This window comes from Schistocerca cancellata, chromosome 12, assembly GCF_023864275.1.
Source record: "Schistocerca cancellata isolate TAMUIC-IGC-003103 chromosome 12, iqSchCanc2.1, whole genome shotgun sequence".
Taxonomy (NCBI): Eukaryota; Metazoa; Arthropoda; class Insecta; order Orthoptera; family Acrididae; genus Schistocerca; species Schistocerca cancellata.
Window position 1 is genome coordinate 1,703,184 of NC_064637.1, and position 21,645 is coordinate 1,724,828.

The window sequence follows — 21,645 nt, forward strand, 5'->3', positions numbered from 1 at the left end:
TGGGACGAAAAACTGATAGTTAATTCTAACATTCAGAGCCTCCTAATGACGATGGAACACTCAAATTGCGTCGCGATTCAATACATCGTCATCCTGCAGAGTTGTCTCCATGGGTCTATTGGTGCCTCAGGCACCTTATGGCCGTTCTGCTGTGAGTCAAAGATTTTCGAATCGGACGAAAAACTGATAGTGAATTGTAACATTCAGGGTCACCTAATGACGATGGATCACTCAAATTGCGTCCCGATTCAATACATCGTTCTCCAGCCGACTTGACTCCATGGGTCTATTGCTGCCTCGGGCACTTTATGGCCGTTCTGCTGTGAGTCTAGATTATCGAATGCAACGAAAAACTGATAGTGAATTGTATCGTTCAGGGCCACCTAATGACGATGGATCACTCAAATTGCGTCCCGATTCAATACATCGTCCTCCAGCAGACTTGTCTCCATGGGTCTATTGCTGCCTCGGGCACCTTATGGCCGTTCTGCTGTGAGTCAAAAATTTTTGAATCGGACGAAAAACTGATAGTGAATAGTAACTTTCAGGGCCACCTAATGACGATGGATCACTCAAATTGCGTCCCGATTCAATACATCGTCCTCCAGCAGCCTTGTCTCCATGGGTCTATTAGTGCCTCGGGCACCTTATGGCCGTTTTGCTGTGAGTCAAAGATTTTCGAATCGGACGAAAAACAGATAGTGAATTGTAAGATTCATGGCCACCTAATGACGATGGATCACTCAAATTGCGTCCCGATTCAATACATCGTCCTCCAGCCGACTTGTCTCCATGGGTCTATTGCTGAGTCGGGCACCTTGTGGCCATTCTGCTGTGAGTCTAGATTATCGAATGCGACGAAAAACTGATAGTGAATTGTAACGTTCAGGGCCACCTAATGACGATGGATCACTCAAATTGCGTCCCGATTCAATACATCGTCCTCCAGCAGACTTGTCTCCATGGGTCTATTGCCGCCTCGGGCACCTAATGGCCGTTCTGCTGTGAGTCAAAGATTTTCGAATCGGACGAAAAACTGATAGTGAATTGTAACGTTCAGGGCCACCTAATGACGATGGATCACCCAAATTGCGTCCCGATTCAATACATCGTCCTCCAGCCGACTTGTCTCCATGGGTCTATTGCTGCCTCGGGCACCTTATGGCCGTTCTGCTGTGAGTCAAAGATTTTCGAATCGGACGAAAAACTGATAGTGAATTGAAACTTTCAGGGCCACCTAATGACGATGGATCACTCAAATTGCGTCCCGATTCAATACATCGTCCTCCAGCAGACTTGTCTCCATGGGGCTATTGCTGCCTCGGGCACCTTATGGCCGTTCTGCTGTGACTCAAAGATTTTCGAATCTGATGAAAAACTGATAGCGAATTGTAACATTCAGGGCCACCTAATGACGATGGATCACTGAAATTGCGTCCCGATTCAATACATCGTCCTCCAGCCGACTTGTCTCCATGGGTCTATTGCTGCCTCGGGCACCTTATGGCCGTTCTGCTGTGAGTCAAAGATTTTCGAATCGGACGAAAAACTGATAGTGAATTGTAACGTTCAGGGCCACCTAATGACGATGGATCACTCAAATTGCGTCCCGATTCAATACATCGTCCTCCAGCAGGCTTGTCTCCATGGGTCTATTGCTGCCTCGGGCACCTTATGGCCGTTCTGCTGTGAGTGTGATTTTCCAATCGGACGAAAAACTGATAGTGAATTGTAACATTCAGGGCCACCTAATGACGATGGATCACTCAAATTGCGTCCCGATTCAATACATCGTCCTCCAGCAGACTTGTCTCCATGGGCCTATTGCTGCCTCGGGCACCTTATGGCGGTTCTGCTGTGAGTCAAAGATTTTCGAATCGGGCGAAAAACAGATAGTGAATTGTAACATTCAGGGCCACCTAATGACGATGGATCACTCAAATTGCGTCCCGATTCAATACATCGTCCTCCAGCAGACTTGTCTCCATGGGCCTATTGCTCCCTCGGGCACCTTATGGCGGTTCTGCTGTGAGTCAAAGATTTTCGAATCGGGCGAAAAACAGATAGTGAATTGTAACATTCATGGCCACCTAATGACGATGGATCACTCAAATTTCGTCCCGATTCAATACATCGTCCTCCAGCAGACTTGTCTCCATGGGTCTATTGCTGCCTCGGGCACCTTATGGCCGTTCTGCTGTGAGTCAAAGATTTTCGAATCGGACGAAAAACTGATAGTGAATTGTAACGTTCAGGGCCACCTAATGACGATGGATCACTCAAATTGCGTCCCGACTCAATACATCGTCATCCTGCAGACTTGTCTCCATGGGTCTATTGCTGCCTCAGGCACCTTATGGCCGTTCTGCTGTGAGTCATAGATTTTCGAATCGGACGAAAAACTGATAGTGAATTGTAACATTTAGGGCCACCTAATGACGATGGATCACTCAAATTGCGTCCCGATTCAATACATCGTCCTCCAGCAGACTTGTCTCCATGGGTCTATTGCTGCCTCGGGCATCTAATTGCCGTTCTGCTGTGAGTCAAAGATTTTCGAATCGGACGAAAAACTGATAGTGAATTGTAACGTTCAGGGCCACCTAATGACGATGGATCACCCAAATTGCGTCCCGATTCAATACATCGTCCTCCAGCCGACTTGTCTCCATGGGTCTATTGCTGCCTCGGGCACCTTATGGCCGTTCTGCTGTGAGTCAAAGATTTTCGAATCGGACGAAAAACTGATAGTGAGTTGAAACTTTCAGGGCCACCTAATGACGATGGATCACTCAAATTGCGTCCCGATTCAATACATCGTCCTCCAGCCGACTTGTCTCCATGGGTGTATTGCTGCCTCGGGCACCTTATGGCCGTTCTGCTGTGGGTCAAAGATTTTCGAATCGGACGAAGAACTGATAGTGAATTGTAACGTTCAGGGCCACCTAATGACGATGGATCACTCAAATTGCGTCCCGATTCAATACATCGTCCTCCAGCAGACTTGTCTCCATGGGGCTATTGCTGCCTCGGGCACCTTATGGCCGTTCTGCTGTGACTCAAAGATTTTCGAATCTGACGAAAAACTGATAGTGAATTGTAACATTCAGGGCCACCTAATGACGATGGATCACTCAAATTGCGTCCCGATTCAATACATCGTCCTCCAGCCGACTTGTCTCCATGGGTCTATTGCTGCCTCGGGCACCTTATGGCCGTTCTGCTGTGAGTCAAAGATTTTCGAATCGGACGAAAAACTGATAGTGAATTGTAACGTTCAGGGCCACCTAATGACGATGGATCACTCAAATTGCGTCCCGATTCAATACATCGTCCTCCAGCAGGCTTGTCTCCATGGGTCTATTGCTGCCTCGGGCACCTTATGGCCGTTCTGCTGTGAGTGTGATTTTCCAATCGGACGAAAAACTGATAGTGAATTGTAACATTCAGGGCCACCTAATGACGATGGATCACTCAAATTGCGTCCCGATTCAATACATCGTCCTCCAGTAGACTTGTCTCCATGGGCCTATTGCTGCCTCGGGCACCTTATGGCGGTTCTGCTGTGAGTCAAAGATTTTCGAATCGGGCGAAAAACAGATAGTGAATTGTAACATTCATGGCCACCTAATGACGATGGATCACTCAAATTTCGTCCCGATTCAATACATCGTCCTCCAGCAGACTTGTCTCCATGGGTCTATTGCTGCCTCGGGCACCTTATGGCCGTTGTGCTGTGAGTCAAAGATTTTTGAATCGGACGAAAAACTGATAGTGAATTGTAACGATCAGGGCCACCTAATGACGATGGATCACTCAAATTGCGTCCCGATTTAATACATCGTCCTCCAGCAGACTTGTCTCCATGGGTCTATTGGTGCCTCGGGCACCTTATGGCCGTTCTGCTGTGAGTCAAAGATTTTCGAATCGGACGAAAAACTGATAGTGAATTGTAACGTTCAGGGCCACCTAATGACGATGGATCACTCAAATTGCGTCCCGACTCAATACATCGTCATCCTGCAGACTTGTCTCCATGGGTCTATTTCTGCCTCGGGCACCTTATGGCCGTTCTGCTGTGAGTCAAAGATTTTCGAATCGGACGAAAAACTGAAAGTGAATTGTAACATTCAGGGCCACGTAATGACGATGGATCACTCAAATTGCGTCCCGATTCAATACATCGTCCTCCAGCCGACTTGACTCCATGGGTCTATTGCTGCATCGGGCACCTTATGGCCGTTCTGCTGTGAGTCTAGATTATCGAATGCGACGAAAAACTGATAGTGAATTGTAACATTCAGGGCCACCTAATGACGATGGATCACTCAAATTGCGTCCCGATTCAATACATCGTACTCCAGCAGACTTGTCTCCATGGGTCTATTGCTGCCTCGGGCACCTTATGGCCGTTCTGCTGTGAGTCAAAGATTTTCGAATCGGACGAAAAACAGTTAGTGAATTGTAACATTCATGGCCACCTAATGACAATGGATCACTCAAATTGCGTCCCGATTCAATACTTCGTCATCCAGCAGACTTGTCTCCATGGGTCTATTGCTGCCTCGGGCACCTTATGGTCGTTCTCCCGTGAGTCTAGATTATCGAATGGGACGAAAAACTGATAGTTAATTCTAACATTCAGGGCCACCTAATGACGATGGATCACTCAAATTGCGTCCCGATTCAATACATCGTCCTCCAGCAGACTTGTCTCCATGGGCCTATTGCTCCCTCGGGCACCTTATGGCGGTTCTGCTGTGAGTCAAAGATTTTCGAATCGGGCGAAAAACAGATAGTGAATTGTAACATTCATGGCCACCTAATGACGATGGATCACTCAAATTTCGTCCCGATTCAATACATCGTCCTCCAGCAGACTTGTCTCCATGGGTCTATTGCTGCCTCGGGCACCTTATGGCCGTTCTGCTGTGAGTCAAAGATTTTCGAATCGGACGAAAAACTGATAGTGAATTGTAACGTTCAGGGCCACCTAATGACGATGGATCACTCAAATTGCGTCCCGACTCAATACATCGTCATCCTGCAGACTTGTCTCCATGGGTCTATTGCTGCCTCAGGCACCTTATGGCCGTTCTGCTGTGAGTCAAAGATTTTCGAATCGGACGAAAAACTGATAGTGAGTTGAAACTTTCAGGGCCACCTAATGACGATGGATCACTCAAATTGCGTCCCGATTCAATACATCGTCCTCCAGCAGACTTGTCTCCATGGGGCTATTGCTGCCTCGGGCACCTTATGGCCGTTCTGCTGTGAGTCAAAGATTTTCGAATCTGACGAAAAACTGATAGTGAATTGTAACATTCAGGGCCACCTAATGACGATGGATCACTCAAATTGCGTCCCGATTCAATACATCGTCCTCCAGCAGACTTGTCTCCATGGGCCTATTGCTCCCTCGGGCACCTTATGGCGGTTCTGCTGTGAGTCAAAGATTTTCGAATCGGGCGAAAAACAGATAGTGAATTGTAACATTCATGGCCACCTAATGACGATGGATCACTCAAATTTCGTCCCGATTCAATACATCGTCCTCCAGCAGACTTGTCTCCATGGGTCTATTGCTGCCTCGGGCACCTTATGGCCGTTCTGCTGTGAGTCAAAGATTTTCGAATCGGACGAAAAACTGATAGTGAATTGTAACGTTCAGGGCCACCTAATGACGATGGATCACTCAAATTGCGTCCCGACTCAATACATCGTCATCCTGCAGACTTGTCTCCATGGGTCTATTGCTGCCTCAGGCACCTTATGGCCGTTCTGCTGTGAGTCAAAGATTTTCGAATCGGACGAAAAACTGATAGTGAATTGTAACATTCAGGGCCACCTAATGACGATGGATCACTCAAATTGCGTCCCGATTCAATACATCGTCCTCCAGCAGACTTGTCTCCATGGGTCTATTGCTGCCTCGGGCATCTAATTGCCGTTCTGCTGTGAGTCAAAGATTTTCGAATCGGACGAAAAACTGATAGTGAATTGTAACGTTCAGGGCCACCTAATGACGATGGATCACCCAAATTGCGTCCCGATTCAATACATCGTCCTCCAGCCGACTTGTCTCCATGGGTCTATTGCTGCCTCGGGCACCTTATGGCCGTTCTGCTGTGAGTCAAAGATTTTCGAATCGGACGAAAAACTGATAGTGAGTTGAAACTTTCAGGGCCACCTAATGACGATGGATCACTCAAATTGCGTCCCGATTCAATACATCGTCCTCCAGCCGACTTGTCTCCATGGGTGTATTGCTGCCTCGGGCACCTTATGGCCGTTCTGCTGTGGGTCAAAGATTTTCGAATCGGACGAAGAACTGATAGTGAATTGTAACGTTCAGGGCCACCTAATGACGATGGATCACTCAAATTGCGTCCCGATTCAATACATCGTCCTCCAGCAGACTTGTCTCCATGGGGCTATTGCTGCCTCGGGCACCTTATGGCCGTTCTGCTGTGACTCAAAGATTTTCGAATCTGACGAAAAACTGATAGTGAATTGTAACATTCAGGGCCACCTAATGACGATGGATCACTCAAATTGCGTCCCGATTCAATACATCGTCCTCCAGCCGACTTGTCTCCATGGGTCTATTGCTGCCTCGGGCACCTTATGGCCGTTCTGCTGTGAGTCAAAGATTTTCGAATCGGACGAAAAACTGATAGTGAATTGTAACGTTCAGGGCCACCTAAAGACGATGGATCACTCAAATTGCGTCCCGATTCAATACATCGTCCTCCAGCAGGCTTGTCTCCATGGGTCTATTGCTGCCTCGGGCACCTTATGGCCGTTCTGCTGTGAGTGTGATTTTCCAATCGGACGAAAAACTGATAGTGAATTGTAACATTCAGGGCCACCTAATGACGATGGATCACTCAAATTGCGTCCCGATTCAATACATCGTCCTCCAGTAGACTTGTCTCCATGGGCCTATTGCTGCCTCGGGCACCTTATGGCGGTTCTGCTGTGAGTCAAAGATTTTCGAATCGGGCGAAAAACAGATAGTGAATTGTAACATTCATGGCCACCTAATGACGATGGATCACTCAAATTTCGTCCCGATTCAATACATCGTCCTCCAGCAGACTTGTCTCCATGGGTCTATTGCTGCCTCGGGCACCTTATGGCCGTTGTGCTGTGAGTCAAAGATTTTTGAATCGGACGAAAAACTGATAGTGAATTGTAACGATCAGGGCCACCTAATGACGATGGATCACTCAAATTTCGTCCCGATTTAATACATCGTCCTCCAGCAGACTTGTCTCCATGGGTCTATTGGTGCCTCGGGCACCTTATGGCCGTTCTGCTGTGAGTCAAAGATTTTCGAATCGGACGAAAAACTGATAGTGAATTGTAACGTTCAGGGCCACCTAATGACGATGGATCACTCAAATTGCGTCCCGACTCAATACATCGTCATCCTGCAGACTTGTCTCCATGGGTCTATTTCTGCCTCGGGCACCTTATGGCCGTTCTGCTGTGAGTCAAAGATTTTCGAATCGGACGAAAAACTGAAAGTGAATTGTAACATTCAGGGCCACGTAATGACGATGGATCACTCAAATTGCGTCCCGATTCAATACATCGTCCTCCAGCCGACTTGACTCCATGGGTCTATTGCTGCATCGGGCACCTTATGGCCGTTCTGCTGTGAGTCTAGATTATCGAATGCGACGAAAAACTGATAGTGAATTGTAACATTCAGGGCCACCTAATGACGATGGATCACTCAAATTGCGTCCCGATTCAATACATCGTACTCCAGCAGACTTGTCTCCATGGGTCTATTGCTGCCTCGGGCACCTTATGGCCGTTCTGCTGTGAGTCAAAGATTTTCGAATCGGACGAAAAACAGTTAGTGAATTGTAACATTCATGGCCACCTAATGACAATGGATCACTCAAATTGCGTCCCGATTCAATACTTCGTCATCCAGCAGACTTGTCTCCATGGGTCTATTGCTGCCTCGGGCACCTTATGGTCGTTCTCCCGTGAGTCTAGATTATCGAATGGGACGAAAAACTGATAGTTAATTCTAACATTCAGGGCCACCTAATGACGATGGATCACTCAAATTGCGTCCCGATTCAATACATCGTCCTCCAGCAGACTTGTCTCCATGGGCCTATTGCTCCCTCGGGCACCTTATGGCGGTTCTGCTGTGAGTCAAAGATTTTCGAATCGGGCGAAAAACAGATAGTGAATTGTAACATTCATGGCCACCTAATGACGATGGATCACTCAAATTTCGTCCCGATTCAATACATCGTCCTCCAGCAGACTTGTCTCCATGGGTCTATTGCTGCCTCGGGCACCTTATGGCCGTTCTGCTGTGAGTCAAAGATTTTCGAATCGGACGAAAAACTGATAGTGAATTGTAACGTTCAGGGCCACCTAATGACGATGGATCACTCAAATTGCGTCCCGACTCAATACATCGTCATCCTGCAGACTTGTCTCCATGGGTCTATTGCTGCCTCAGGCACCTTATGGCCGTTCTGCTGTGAGTCAAAGATTTTCGAATCGGACGAAAAACTGATAGTGAGTTGAAACTTTCAGGGCCACCTAATGACGATGGATCACTCAAATTGCGTCCCGATTCAATACATCGTCCTCCAGCAGACTTGTCTCCATGGGGCTATTGCTGCCTCGGGCACCTTATGGCCGTTCTGCTGTGAGTCAAAGATTTTCGAATCTGACGAAAAACTGATAGTGAATTGTAACATTCAGGGCCACCTAATGACGATGGATCACTCAAATTGCGTCCCGATTCAATACATCGTCCTCCAGCCGACTTGTCTCCATGGGTCTATTGCTGCCTCGGGCACCTTATGGCCGTTCTGCTGTGAGTCAAAGATTTTCGAATCGGACGAAAAACTGATAGTGAATTGTAACGTTCAGGGCCACCTAATGACGATGGATCACTCAAATTGCGACCCGATTCAATACATCGTCCTCCAGCAGGCTTGTCTCCATGGGTCTATTGTTGCCTCGGGCACCTTATGGCCGTTCTGCTGTGAGTGTGATTTTCCAATCGGACGAAAAACTGATAGTGAATTGTAACATTCAGGGCCACCTAATGACGATGGATCACTCAAATTGCGTCCCGATTCAATACATCGTCCTCCAGTAGACTTGTCTCCATGGGCCTATTGCTGCCTCGGGCACCTTATGGCGGTTCTGCTGTGAGTCAAAGATTTTCGAATCGGGCGAAAAACAGATAGTGAATTGTAACATTCATGGCCACCTAATGACGATGGATCACTCAAATTTCGTCCCGATTCAATACATCGTCCTCCAGCAGACTTGTCTCCATGGGTCTATTGCTGCCTCGGGCACCTTATGGCCGTTGTGCTGTGAGTCAAAGATTTTTGAATCGGACGAAAAACTGATAGTGAATTGTAACGATCAGGGCCACCTAATGACGATGGATCACTCAAATTTCGTCCCGATTTAATACATCGTCCTCCAGCAGACTTGTCTCCATGGGTCTATTGCTGCCTCGGGCACCTTATGGCCGTTCTGCTGTGAGTCAAAGATTTTCGAATCGGACGAAAAACTGATAGTGAATTGTAACGTTCAGGGCCACCTAATGACGATGGATCACTCAAATTGCGTCCCGACTCAATACATCGTCATCCTGCAGACTTGTCTCCATGGGTCTATTGCTGCCTCGGGCACCTTATGACCGTTCTGCTGTGAGTCAAAGATTTTCGAATCGGACGAAAAACTGAAAGTGAATTGTAACATTCATGGCCACGTAATGACGATGGATCACTCAAATTGCGTCCCGATTCAATACATCGTCCTCCAGCCGACTTGACTCCATGGGTCTATTGCTGCATCGGGCACCTTATGGCCGTTCTGCTGTGAGTCTAGATTATCGAATGCGACGAAAAACTGATAGTGAATTGTAACATTCAGGGCCACCTAATGACGATGGATCACTCAAATTGCGTCCCGATTCAATACATCGTACTCCAGCAGACTTGTCTCCATGGGTCTATTGCTGCCTCGGGCACCTTATGGCCGTTCTGCTGTGAGTCAAAGATTTTCGAATCGGACGAAAAACAGTTAGTGAATTGTAACATTCATGGCCACCTAATGACAATGGATCACTCAAATTGCGTCCCGATTCAATACATCGTCCTCCAGCAGACTTGTCTCCATGGGTCTATTGCTGCCTCGGGCACCTAATTGCCGTTCTGCTGTGAGTCAAAGATTTTCGAATCGGACGAAAAACTGATAGTGAATTGTAACGTTCAGGGCCACCTAATGACGATGGATCACCCAAATTGCGTCCCGATTCAATACATCGTCCTCCAGCCGACTTGTCTCCATGGGTCTATTGCTGCCTCGGGCACCTTATGGCCGTTCTGCTGTGAGTCAAAGATTTTTCGAATCGGACGAAAAATTGATAGTGAGTTGAAACTTTCAGGGCCACCTAATGACGATGGATCACTCAAATTGCGTCCCGATTCAATACATCGTCCTCCAGCCGACTTGTCTCCATGGGTGTATTGCTGCCTCGGGCACCTTATGGCCGTTCTGCTGTGGGTCAAAGATTTTCGAATCGGACGAAGAACTGATAGTGAATTGTAACGTTCAGGGCCACCTAATGACGATGGATCACTCAAATTGCGTCCCGATTCAATACATCGTCCTCCAGCAGACTTGTCTCCATGGGGCTATTGCTGCCTCGGGCACCTTATGGCCGTTCTGCTGTGACTCAAAGATTTTCGAATCTGACGAAAAACTGATAGTGAATTGTAACATTCAGGGCCACCTAATGACGATGGATCACTCAAATTGCGTCCCGATTCAATTCATCGTCCTCCAGCCGACTTGTCTCCATGGGTCTATTGCTGCCTCGGGCACCTTATGGCCGTTCTGCTGTGAGTCAAAGATTTTCGAATCGGACGAAAAACTGATAGTGAATTGTAACGTTCAGGGCCACCTAATGACGATGGATCACTCAAATTGCGTCCCGATTCAATACATCGTCCTCCAGCAGGCTTGTCTCCATGGGTCTATTGCTGCCTCGGGCACCTTATGGCCGTTCTGCTGTGAGTGTGATTTTCCAATCGGACGAAAAACTGATAGTGAATTGTAACATTCAGGGCCACCTAATGACGATGGATCACTCAAATTGCGTCCCGATTCAATACATCGTCCTCCAGCAGACTTGTCTCCATGGGCCTATTGCTCCCTCGGGCACCTTATGGCCGTTCTGCTGTGAGTCAAAGATTTTCGAATCGGACGAAAAACAGATAGTGAATTGTAACATTCAGGGCCACCTAATGACGATGGATCACTCAAATTGCGTCCCGATTCAATACTTCGTCATCCAGCCGACTTGTCTCCATGGGTCTATTGCTGCCTCGGGCACCTTATGGTCGTTCACCCGTGAGTCTAGATTATCGAATGGGACGAAAAACTGATAGTTAATTCTAACATTCAGAGCCTCCTAATGACGATGGAACACTCAAATTGCGTCGCGATTCAATACATCGTCATCCTGCAGACTTGTCTCCATGGGTCTATTGCTGCCTCAGGCACCTTATGGCCGTTCTGCTGTGAGTCAAAGATTTGCGAATCGGACGAAAAACTGATAGTGAATTGTAACATTCAGGGTCACCTAATGACGATGGATCACTCAAATTGCGTCCCGATTCAATACATCGTTCTCCAGCCGACTTGACTCCATGGGTCTATTGCTGCCTCGGGCACCTTATGGCCGTTCTGCTGTTAGTCTAGATTATCGAATGCAACGAAAAACTGATAGTGAATTGCATCGTTCAGGGCCACCTAATGACGATGGATCACTCAAATTGCGTCCCGATTCAATACATCGTCCTCCAGCAGACTTGTCTGCATGGGTCTATTGCTGCCTCGGGCACCTTATGGCCGTTCTGCTGTGGGTCAAAGATTTTCGAATCGGACGAAGAACTGATAGTGAATTGTAACGTTCAGGGCCACCTAATGACGATGGATCATGCAAATTGCGTCCCGATTCAATACATCGTCCTCCAGCAGACTTGTCTCCATGGGGCTATTGCTGCCTCGGGCACCTTATGGCCGTTCTGCTGTGACTCAAAGATTTTCGAATCTGACGAAAAACTGATAGTGAATTGTAACATTCAGGGCCACCTAATGACGATGGATCACTCAAATTGCGTCCCGATTCAATACATCGTCCTCCAGCAGACTTGTCTCCATGGGCCTATTGCTGCCTCGGGCACATTATGGCGGTTCTGCTGTGAGTCAAAGATTTTCGAATCGGGCGAAAAACAGATAGTGAATTGTAACATTCAGGGCCACCTAATGACGATGGATCACTCAAATTGCGTCCCGATTCAATACATCGTCCTCCAGCAGACTTGTCTCCATGGGCCTATTGCTCCCTCGGGCACCTTATGGCGGTTCTGCTGTGAGTCAAAGATTTTCGAATCGGGCGAAAAACAGATAGTGAATTGTAACATTCATGGCCACCTAATGACGATGGATCACTCAAATTGCGTCCCGATTCAATACATCGTCCTCCAGCCGACTTGTCTCCATGGGTCTATTGCTGCCTCGGGCACCTTATGGCCGTTCTGCTGTGAGTCAAAGATTTTCGAATCGGACGAAAAACTGATAGTGAATTGTAACGTTCAGGGCCACCTAATGACGATGGATCACTCAAATTGCGTCCCGATTCAATACATCGTCCTCCAGCAGGCATGTCTCCATGGGTCTATTGCTGCCTCGGGCACCTTATGGCCGTTCTGCTGTGAGTGTGATTTTCCAATCGGACGAAAAACTGATAGTGAATTGTAACATTCAGGGCCACCTAATGACGATGGATCACTCAAATTGCGTCCCGATTCAATACATCGTCCTCCAGCAGACTTGTCTCCATGGGCCTGTTGCTGCCTCGGGCACCTTATGGCGGTTCTGCTGTGAGTCAAAGATTTTCGAATCGGGCGAAAAACAGATAGTGAATTGTAACATTCAGGGCCACCTAATGACGATGGATCACTCAAATTGCGTCCCGATTCAATACATCGTCCTCCAGTAGACTTGTCTCCATGGGCCTATTGCTCCCTCGGGCACCTTATGGCGGTTCTGCTGTGAGTCAAAGATTTTCGAATCGGGCGAAAAACAGATAGTGAATTGTAACATTCATGGCCACCTAATGACGATGGATCACTCAAATTACGTCCCGATTCAATACATCGTCCTCCAGCAGACTTGTCTCCATGGGTCTATTGCTGCCTCGGGCACCTTATGGCAGTTCTGCTGTGAGTCAAAGATTTTCGAATCGGACGAAAAACTGATAGTGAATTGTAACGTTCAGGGCCACCTAATGACGATGGATCACTCAAATTGCGTCCCGACTCAATACATCGTCATCCTGCAGACTTGTCTCCATGGGTCTATTGCTGCCTCAGGCACCTTATGGCCGTTCTGCTGTGAGTCAAAGATTTTCGAATCGGACGAAAAACTGATAGTGAATTGTAATATTCAGGGCCACCTAATGACGATGGATCACTCAAATTGCGTCCCGATTCAATACATCGTCCTCCAGCAGACTTGTCTCCATGGGTCTATTGCTGCCTCGGGCACCTAATTGCCGTTCTGCTGTGAGTCAAAGATTTTCGAATCGGACGAAAAACTGATAGTGAATTGTAACGTTCAGGGCCACCTAATGACGATGGATCACCCAAATTGCGTCCCGATTCAATACATCGTCCTCCAGCCGACTTGTCTCCATGGGTCTATTGCTGCCTCGGGCACCTTATGGCCGTTCTGCTGTGAGTCAAAGATTTTCGAATCGGACGAAAAACTGATAGTGAGTTGAAACTTTCAGGGCCACCTAATGACGATGGATCACTCAAATTGCGTCCCGATTCAATACATCGTCCTCCAGCCGACTTGTCTCCATGGGTGTATTGCTGCCTCGGGCACCTTATGGCCGTTCTGCTGTGGGTCAAAGATTTTCGAATCGGACGAAGAACTGATAGTGAATTGTAACGTTCAGGGCCACCTAATGACGATGGATCACTCAAATTGCGTCCCGATTCAATACATCGTCCTCCAGCAGACTTGTCTCCATGGGGCTATTGCTGCCTCGGGCACCTTATGGCCGTTCTGCTGTGACTCAAAGATTTTCGAATCTGACGAAAAACTGATAGTGAATTGTAACATTCAGGGCCACCTAATGACGATGGATCACTCAAATTGCGTCCCGATTCAATACATCGTCCTCCAGCCGACTTGTCTCCATGGGTCTATTGTGCCTCGGGCACCTTATGGCCGTTCTGCTGTGAGTCAAAGATTTTCGAATCGGACGAAAAACTGATAGTGAATTGTAACGTTCAGGGCCACCTAATGACGATGGATCACTCAAATTGCGTCCCGATTCAATACATCGTCCTCCAGCAGGCTTGTCTCCATGGGTCTATTGCTGCCTCGGGCACCTTATGGCCGTTCTGCTGTGAGTGTGATTTTCCAATCGGACGAAAAACTGATAGTGAATTGTAACATTCAGGGCCACCTAATGACGATGGATCACTCAAATTGCGTCCCGATTCAATACATCGTCCTCCAGCAGACTTGTCTCCATGGGGCTATTGCTGCCTCGGGCACCTTATGGCCGTTCTGCTGTGACTCAAAGATTTTCGAATCTGACGAAAAACTGATAGTGAATTGTAACATTCAGGGCCACCTAATGACGATGGATCACTCAAATTGCGTCCCGATTCAATACATCGTCCTCCAGCCGACTTGTCTCCATGGGTCTATTGCTGCCTCGGGCACCTTATGGCCGTTCTGCTGTGAGTCAAAGATTTTCGAATCGGACGAAAAACTGATAGTGAATTGTAACGTTCAGGGCCACCTAATGACGATGGATCACTCAAATTGCGTCCCGATTCAATACATCGTCCTCCAGCAGACTTGTCTCCATGGGTCTATTGCTGCCTCGGGCACCTAATGGCCGTTCTGCTGTGAGCCAAAGATTTTCGAATCGGACGAAAAACTGATAGTGAATTGTAACGTTCAGGGCCACCTAATGACGATGGATCACCCAAATTGCGTCCCGATTCAATACATCGTCCTCCAGCCGACTTGTCTCCATGGGTCTATTGCTGCCTCGGGCACCTTATGGCCGTTCTGCTGTGAGTCAAAGATTTTCGAATCGGACGAAGAACTGATAGTGAATTGTAACGTTCAGGGCCACCTAATGACGATGGATCATGCAAATTGCGTCCCGATTCAATACATCGTCCTCCAGCAGACTTGTCTCCATGGGGCTATTGCTGCCTCGGGCACCTTATGGCCGTTCTGCTGTGACTCAAAGATTTTCGAATCTGACGAAAAACTGATAGTGAATTGTAACATTCAGGGCCACCTAATGACGATGGATCACTCAAATTGCGTCCCGATTCAATACATCGTCCTCCAGCAGACTTGTCTCCATGGGCCTATTGCTGCCTCGGGCACCTTATGGCGGTTCTGCTGTGAGTCAAAGATTTTCGAATCGGGCGAAAAACAGATAGTGAATTGTAACATTCAGGGCCACCTAATGACGATGGATCACTCAAATTGCGTCCCGATTCAATACATCGTCCTCCAGCCGACTTGTCTCCATGCGTCTATTGCTGCCTCGGGCACCTTATGGCCGTTCTGCTGTGAGTCAAAGATTTTCGAATCGGACGAAAAACTGATAGTGAATTGTAACGTTCAGGGCCACCTAATGACGATGGATCACTCAAATTGCGTCCCGATTCAATACATCGTCCTCCAGCGGGCTTGTCTCCATGGGTCTATTGCTGCCTCGGGCACCTTATGGCCGTTCTGCTGTGAGTGTGATTTTCCAATCGGACGAAAAACTGATAGTGAATTGTAACATTCAGGGCCACCTAATGACGATGGATCACTCAAATTGCGTCCCGATTCAATACATCGTCCTCCAGCAGACTTGTCTCCATGGGGCTATTGCTGCCTCGGGCACCTTATGGCCGTTCTGCTGTGACTCAAAGATTTTCGAATCTGACGAAAAACTGATAGTGAATTGTAACATTCAGGGCCACCTAATGACGATGGATCACTCAAATTGCGTCCCGATTCAATACATCGTCCTCCAGCCGACTTGTCTCCATGGGTCTATTGCTGCCTCGGGCACCTTATGGCCGTTCTGCTGTGAGTCAAAGATTTTCGAATCGGACGAAAAACTGATAGTGAATTGTAACGTTCAGGGCCACCTAATGACGATGGATCACTCAAATTGCGTCCCGATTCAATACATCGTCCTCCAGCAGACTTGTCTCCATGGGTCTATTGCTGCCTCGGGCACCTAATGGCCGTTCTGCTGTGAGCCAAAGATTTTCGAATCGGACGAAAATCTGATAGTGAATTGTAACGTTCAGGGCCACCTAATGACGATGGATCACCCAAATTGCGTCCCGATTCAATACATCGTCCTCCAGCCGACTTGTCTCCATGGGTCTATTGCTACCTCGGGCACCTTATGGCCGTTCTGCTGTGAGTCAAAGATTTTCGAATCGGACGAAGAACTGATAGTGAATTGTAACGTTCAGGGCCACCTAATGACGATGGATCATGCAAATTGCGTCCCGATTCAATACATCGTCCTCCAGCCGACTTGTCTCCATGGGTCTATTGCTGCCTCGGGCACCTTATGGCCGTTCTGCTGTGAGTCAAAGATTTTCGAATCGGACGAAAAACTGATAGTGAATTGTAACGTTCAGGGCCACCTAATGACGATGGATCACTCAAATTGCATCCCGATTCAATACATCGTCCTCCAGCAGGCTTGTCTCCATGGGTCTATTGCTGCCTCGGGCACCTTATGGCCGTTCTGCTGTGAGTGTGATTTTCCAATCGGACGAAAAACTGATAGTGAATTGTAACATTCAGGGCCACCTAATGACGATGGATCACTCAAATTGCGTCCCGATTCAATACATCGTCCTCCAGCAGACTTGTCTCCATGGGCCTATTGCTGCCTCGGGCACCTTATGGCGGTTCTGCTGTGAGTCAAAGATTTTCGAATCGGGCGAATAACAGATAGTGAATTGTAACATTCAGGGCCACCTAATGACGATGGATCACTCAAATTGCGTCCCGATTCAATACATCGTCCTCCAGCAGACTTGTCTCCATGGGCCTATTGCTCCCTCGGGCACCTTATGGCGGTTCTGCTGTGAGTCAAAGATTTTCGAATCGGGCGAAAAACAGATAGTGAATTGTAACATTCATGGCCACCTAATGACGATGGATCACTCAAATTTCGTCCCGATTCAATACATCGTCCTCCAGCAGACTTGTCTCCATGGGTCTATTGCTGCCTCGGGCACCTTATGGCCGTTCTGCTGTGAGTCAAAGATTTTCGAATCGGACGAAAAACTGATAGTGAATTGTAACGTTCAGGGCCACCTAATGACGATGGATCACTCAAATTGCGTCCCGACTCAATACATCGTCATCCTGCAGACTTGTCTCCATGGGTCTATTGCTGCCTCAGGCACCTTATGGCCGTTCTGCTGTGAGTCAAAGATTTTCGAATCGGACGAAAAACTGATAGTGAATTGTAACATTCAGGGCCACCTAATGACGATGGATCACTCAAATTGCGTCCCGATTCAATACATCGTCCTCCAGCCGACTTGTCTCCATGGGTCTATTGCTGCCTCGGGCACCTTATGGCCGTTCTGCTGTGAGTCAAAGATTTTCGAATCGGACGAAAAACTGATAGTGAATTGTAACGTTCAGGGCCACCTAATGACGATGGATCACTCAAATTGCGTCCCGATTCAATACATCGTCCTCCAGCAGACTTGTCTCCATGGGTCTATTGCTGCCTCGGGCACCTAATGGCCGTTCTGCTGTGAGCCAAAGATTTTCGAATCGGACGAAAAACTGATAGTGAATTGTAACGTTCAGGGCCACCTAATGACGATGGATCACCCAAATTGCGTCCCGATTCAATAGATCGTCCTCCAGCCGACTTGTCTCCATGGGTCTATTGCTGCCTCGGGCACCTTATGGCCGTTCTGCTGTGAGTCAAAGATTTTCGAATCGGACGAAGAACTGATAGTGAATTGTAACGTTCAGGGCCACCTAATGACGATGGATCATGCAAATTGCGTCCCGATTCAATACATCGTCCTCCAGCAGACTTGTCTCCATGGGGCTATTGCTGCCTCGGGCACCTTATGGCCGTTCTGCTGTGACTCAAAGATTTTCGAATCTGACGAAAAACTGATAGTGAATTGTAACATTCAGGGCCACCTAATGACGATGGATCACTCAAATTGCGTCCCGATTCAATACATCGTCCTCCAGCAGACTTGTCTCCATGGGCCTATTGCTGCCTCGGGCACCTTATGGCGGTTCTGCTGTGAGTCAAAGATTTTCGAATCGGGCGAAAAACAGATAGTGAATTGTAACATTCAGGGCCACCTAATGACGATGGATCACTCAAATTGCGTCCCGATTCAATACATCGTCCTCCAGCCGACTTGTCTCCATGCGTCTATTGCTGCCTCGGGCACCTTATGGCCGTTCTGCTGTGAGTCAAAGATTATCGAATCGGACGAAAAACTGATAGTGAATTGTAACGTTCAGGGCCACCTAATGACGATGGATCACTCAAATTGCGTCCCGATTCAATACATCGTCCTCCAGCGGGCTTGTCTCCATGGGTCTATTGCTGCCTCGGGCACCTTATGGCCGTTCTGCTGTGAGTCAAAGATTTTCGAATCGGACGAAAAACTGATAGTGAATTGTAACGTTCAGGGCCACCTAATGACGATGGATCACTCAAATTGCGTCCCGATTCAATACATCGTCCTCCAGCAGACTTGTCTCCATGGGGCTATTGCTGCCTCGGGCACCTTATGGCCGTTCTGCTGTGACTCAAAGATTTTCGAATCTGACGAAAAACTGATAGTGAATTGTAACATTCAGGGCCACCTAATGACGATGGATCACTCAAATTGCGTCCCGATTCAATACATCGTCCTCCAGCCGACTTGTCTCCATGGGTCTATTGCTGCCTCGGGCACCTTATGGCCGTTCTGCTGTGAGTCAAAGATTTTCGAATCGGACGAAAAACTGATAGTGAATTGTAACGTTCAGGGCCACCTAATGACGATGGATCACTCAAATTGCGTCCCGATTCAATACATCGTCCTCCAGCAGACTTGTCTCCATGGGTCTATTGCTGCCTCGGGCACCTAATGGCCGTTCTGCTGTGAGCCAAAGATTTTCGAATTGGACGAAAAACTGATAGTGAATTGTAACGTTCAGGGCCACCTAATGACGATGGATCACCCAAATTGCGTCCCGATTCAATACATCGTCCTCCAGCCGACTTGTCTCCATGGGTCTATTGCTGCCTCGGGCACCTTATGGCCGTTCTGCTGTGAGTCAAAGATTTTCGAATCGGACGAAGAACTGATAGTGAATTGTAACGTTCAGGGCCACCTAATGACGATGGATCATGCAAATTGCGTCCCGATTCAATACATCGTCCTCCAGCAGACTTGTCTCCATGGGGCTATTGCTGCCTCGGGCACCTTATGGCCGTTCTGCTGTGACTCAAAGATTTTCGAATCTGACGAAAAACTGATAGTGAATTGTAACATTCAGGGCCACCTAATGACGATGGATCACTCAAATTGCGTCCCGATTCAATACATCGTCCTCCAGCAGACTTGTCTCCATGGGCCTATTGCTGCCTCGGGCACCTTATGGCGGTTCTGCTGTGAGTCAAAGATTTTCGAATCGGGCGAAAAACAGATAGTGAATTGTAACATTCAGGGCCACCTAATGACGATGGATCACTCAAATTGCGTCGCGATTCAATACATCGTCCTCCAGCAGACTTGTCTCCATGGGCCTATTGCTCCCTCGGGCACCTTATGGCGGTTCTGCTGTGAGTCAAAGATTTTCGAATCGGGCGAAAAACAGATAGTGAATTGTAACATTCATGGCCACCTAATGACGATGGATCACTGAAATTGCGTCCCGATTCAATACATCGTCCTCCAGCCGACTTGTCTCCATGGGTCTATTGCTGCCTCGGGCACCTTATGGCCGTTCTGCTGTGAGTCAAAGATTTTCGAATCGGACGAAAAACTGATAGTGAATTGTAACGTTCAGGGCCACCTAATGACGATGGATCACTCAAATTGCATCCCGATTCAATACATCGTCCTCCAGCAGGCTTGTCTCCATGGGTCTAATGCTGCCTCGGGCACCTTATGGCCGTTCTGCTGTGAGTGTGATTTTCCAATCGGACGAAAAACTGATAGTGAATTGTAACATTCAGGGCCACCTAATGACGATGGATCACTCAAATTGCGTCCCGATTCAATACATCGTCCTCCAGCAGACTTGTCTCCATGGGCCTATTGCTGCCTCGGGCACCTTATGGCGGTTCTGCTGTGAGTCAAAGATTTTCGAATCGGGCGAAAAACAGATAGTGAATTGTAACATTCAGGGCCACCTAATGACGATGGATCACTCAAATTGCGTCCCGATTCAATACATCGTCCTCCAGCAGACTTGTCTCCATGGGCCTATTGCTCCCTCGGGCACCTTATGGCGGTTCTGCTGTGAGTCAAAGATTTTCGAATCGGGCGAAAAACAGATAGTGAATTGTAACATTCATGGCCACCTAATGACGATGGATCACTCAAATTTCGTCCCGATTCAATACATCGTCCTCCAGCAGACTTGTCTCCATGGGTCTATTGCTGCCTCGGGCACCTTATGGCCGTTCTGCTGTGAGTCAAAGATTTTCGAATCGGACGAAAAACTGATAGTGAATTGTAACGTTCAGGGCCACCTAATGACGATGGATCACTCAAATTGCGTCCCGACTCAATACATCGTCATCCTGCAGACTTGTCTCCATGGGTCTATTGCTGCCTCAGGCACCTTATGGCCGTTCTGCTGTGAGTCAAAGATTTTCGAATCGGACGAAAAACTGATAGTGAATTGTAACATTCAGGGCCACCTAATGACGATGGATCACTCAAATTGCGTCCCGATTCAATACATCGTCCTCCAGCAGACTTGTCTCCATGGGTCTATTGCTGCCTCGGGCACCTAATTGCCGTTCTGCTGTGAGTCAAAGATTTTCGAATCGGACGAAAAACTGATAGTGAATTGTAACGTTCAGGGCCACCTAATGACGATGGATCACCCAAATTGCGTCCCGATTCAATACATCGTCCTCCAGCCGACTTGTCTCCATGGGTCTATTGCTGCCTCGGGCACCTTATGGCCGTTCTGCTGTGAGTCAAAGATTTTCGAATCGGACGAAAATCTGATAGTGAGTTGAAACTTTCAGGGCCACCTAATGACGATGGATCACTCAAATTGCGTCCCGATTCAATACATCGTCCTCCAGCCGACTTGTCTCCATGGGTGTATTGCTGCCTCGGGCACCTTATGGCCGTTCTGCTGTGGGTCAAAGATTTTCGAATCGGACGAAGAACTGATAGTGAATTGTAACGTTCAGGGCCACCTAATGACGATGGATCACTCAAATTGCGTCCCGATTCAATACATCGTCCTCCAGCAGACTTGTCTCCATGGGGCTATTGCTGCCTC